The sequence below is a fragment of the Theobroma umbraticum genome, unplaced genomic scaffold (genome assembly GCF_002168275.2).
Source record: "Theobroma umbraticum cultivar Fairchild unplaced genomic scaffold, ASM216827v3 scaffold_4.1, whole genome shotgun sequence".
Lineage (NCBI taxonomy): Eukaryota > Viridiplantae > Streptophyta > Magnoliopsida > Malvales > Malvaceae > Theobroma > Theobroma umbraticum.
The window spans coordinates 9,629,640-9,632,508 of record NW_018397258.1 but is presented as its reverse complement, the minus strand read 5'-3'; the positions used below and the strand labels follow the sequence as shown (position 1 = coordinate 9,632,508).

General features: G+C 34.2%; 1 pseudogene; it reads left to right on the top strand.

Moving 5' to 3' along the window:
• Positions 1 to 343: 343 nt before the first annotated feature.
• LOC110413399 (putative magnesium transporter NIPA3 pseudogene) lies at positions 344 to 1,228 on the top strand (annotated as a pseudogene).
• The last annotated feature ends 1,641 nt before the right edge of the window (positions 1,229 to 2,869 follow it).

Sequence of the window (2,869 nt, the reverse complement as noted above, 5' to 3'; positions counted from 1 at the left end):
TACACTTCATTTAAACCTTTTAACATAGAATCACAATTTAAAACCTCATTATCCAAACAAGAATTTCAATGAACATTTGAAATAACTTTCATGCATATTTATTATGAAAATAGTTTTACATGTAAATCTAGTCACAAACAAAGGTTGGCTTTCTAAAACCAGCTACCAGACTACCATGCCTACAACACTTGTGGAATCTTGGAGCTCCAATGGCTGACCTATAATGACCAATCAACAATAATAACTCAATTACACTTCTTAAATTTGGAATTTAGCAAATCCATAAATAAATCTAACTAATTTGGCTTCCTAGTTTAAATCTAACCAAGGAATCTATGGAGGGTATTCTTACTTGCTAAAGCCATTTTGATGGCCCGGCATGATAACAATGGTCGTGGGGGAAATTGCTAATTTTGCAGCTTATGCATTTGCATAAGCTATATTGGTCACTCCTCTTGGTGCTCTCAGCATCATTATCAGTGCGGCACTTGCGCGTATAATTTTATGAGAAAAGTTACATACTTTTGGATTTCTTGGTTATGTTTTGTGCATGGTGAACTTTACTACAATTGTTTTGCATGCTCCCCCGAAACGTTAGACTGAATCTATAACAGAAGTATAGATCTTACTGCAAAGCCAAGGTTTCTCTTTTACACAGTTTTGGTCTTAATAGCTGTCTTTATACTTATATTCCACTTTGTTCCACAGTATGGACAAACACACATTATGGTTTACATTGGAGTTTACTCTCTTGTGGGTTCCATTTTGGTCATGAGTGTTAAAGCACTTGGTATAGCCTTAAAGTTAACCTTTTTAAGAATGAACCAGATTATATATCAGCAAATATGGGCCTTCACTTTAGTTGTGGTTACTTTTGTGCTTACCCAAATGAATTATTTAAACAAGGCACTTGATACTTTCAACACAGCTGTTGTTTCTCCTATATTCTATGTTATGTTCACATCACTTACCACTTTGGATAGTGTAATCATGTTTAAGGATTGGAATAGGCAGAATCCAACTCAGATTATAACATAGATGTGTGGATTTGTGACTATCCATTCAGGAACTTTTCTTCTTCACAAAAACCAAGGATATGGTTAATGGTCCAAGTTTGACAACATCTTTGTCCTTGCGGTTGTTCAAGCATGAAGAAGAGGATGGCTTTGGTGAAGGCATCCCTCTTAAATGGCAAGATTCATTGAGAATGCCTCAATTGAATTGTTAGGTCGTCACGACCATTCTTGTAAAGCTCAAATACCTCATGGGGAGAAACCTCGTCGATGTCAACTTGTATTTTATGACCAACTTATTCCATCTTATTCACTTTTTGGAGGTTGATAGAGGAGGTGAGATATCCTGTGGCTCTTTTTCCCCTTGGCTTCATGATGAGACAATAGATTTAAGCCTTTTCCTTGTATACGCTGTCCCCCCTCAGTTCATACAGGAAATATGGCCCATACGGTGGTTATACATAGTGTAATCTTTTACTTTATTCTACCAATAATTGAATGGATTCTCACCATGTGAACTGGGACAAACTTAAAAGGAATCAAATACATGTATGTCTATCGCAGTTTTCAAAAAAAAAAATCATAAACCCATTAAATAGCTCATTCGTGCTATCTTTACTTTGGTAAGCTAAACTTGAAGATTGGAAGTGAAAACTCATAACATTTGAAAGAGGAAAAAATTTGATAGTTAGAATCTAAATTTACCAAATCCAAGGCTCAAGGAAGTCAAATCTGTTAGTGTAAGTCCTGCAAGCTAATCGATTTTGTGCTTGTAAAACACTACATTAATTAGTCATATTTCATGTTAAATACATTATGGATATTTTCTATAATGTATGAAGTATTTCTTTATCTATGAGTTTATTTATAAAGAGTTATGAGAGACTTATGTAGATAAAGTCCTTGGAACATAATGACCTTGCAAAGAAATTATAAAGGTTATAATTATCATATTTTTATGCATCAAAGCCTTGTTCCTAAATATGTTCTTGGTTATTGTATTGTCAAGAATAAGGACATTGACAATACTCAAAGGCTAGTACATACTAAGCCTCTTTACTTTAGAAGTAAGCAATTGATCTCATAGGTTGAAGTATGTGAGATACTAGTGGATAGTATGTGGGTGCTTGTTAGGGAACAAGTTCACTGAACATAACTCACTATGAGAGTTTCATTTGATATTTCACTCAAGTGTCTATGGAAATACTCTCATGTGTCATAGTGTAAGTAATCCTTAGACTTGTGATACCAGATTATCTTGTATGTGAATTGTCATGATGTGATTTCACCTCTACGAGTCTGGAGATCTGACCAGATGCTTAAACAAGGTGCTTTTGGGCATTGCATGAAGCATACGAAGATGAATGAGTAGTCTAGAGAGGATTCATCACCCAAGTGATTTGAAGGTGACATATCTCATTTGTTCTTAGCTATATTGATTAAAAATCCTTGCATAAGGCAATCTTGGTAGGTCAATATAGAAGCTGCAGAACAAATATGGATAAATTAGAAAGTAGATACCGAACTAGGCTTTCTATCTATCTGGGATATATGATGAAAGGATCGAATTACATTGAGATACTATACACTAAAAAGTTAGTCAAATCATATTGACTCTCCTAACATTTGGGTGGTCATTATGTATTGCTAGATACCGCTCATGATCTACGAATATAAATATAAATTCTTAATTGAATTAATTTATATTTAGTACCAACATATTGAGAACCTAATGGGTCACACACATAAGGTGAATTGTTGAAATTAATTTGAGTTCGATTAGATGTGATCTAATTGATTTCATAGAGGCTTGATCCAATTAAGTATTGGGCTAAATCAAATATGATTTGATGGAG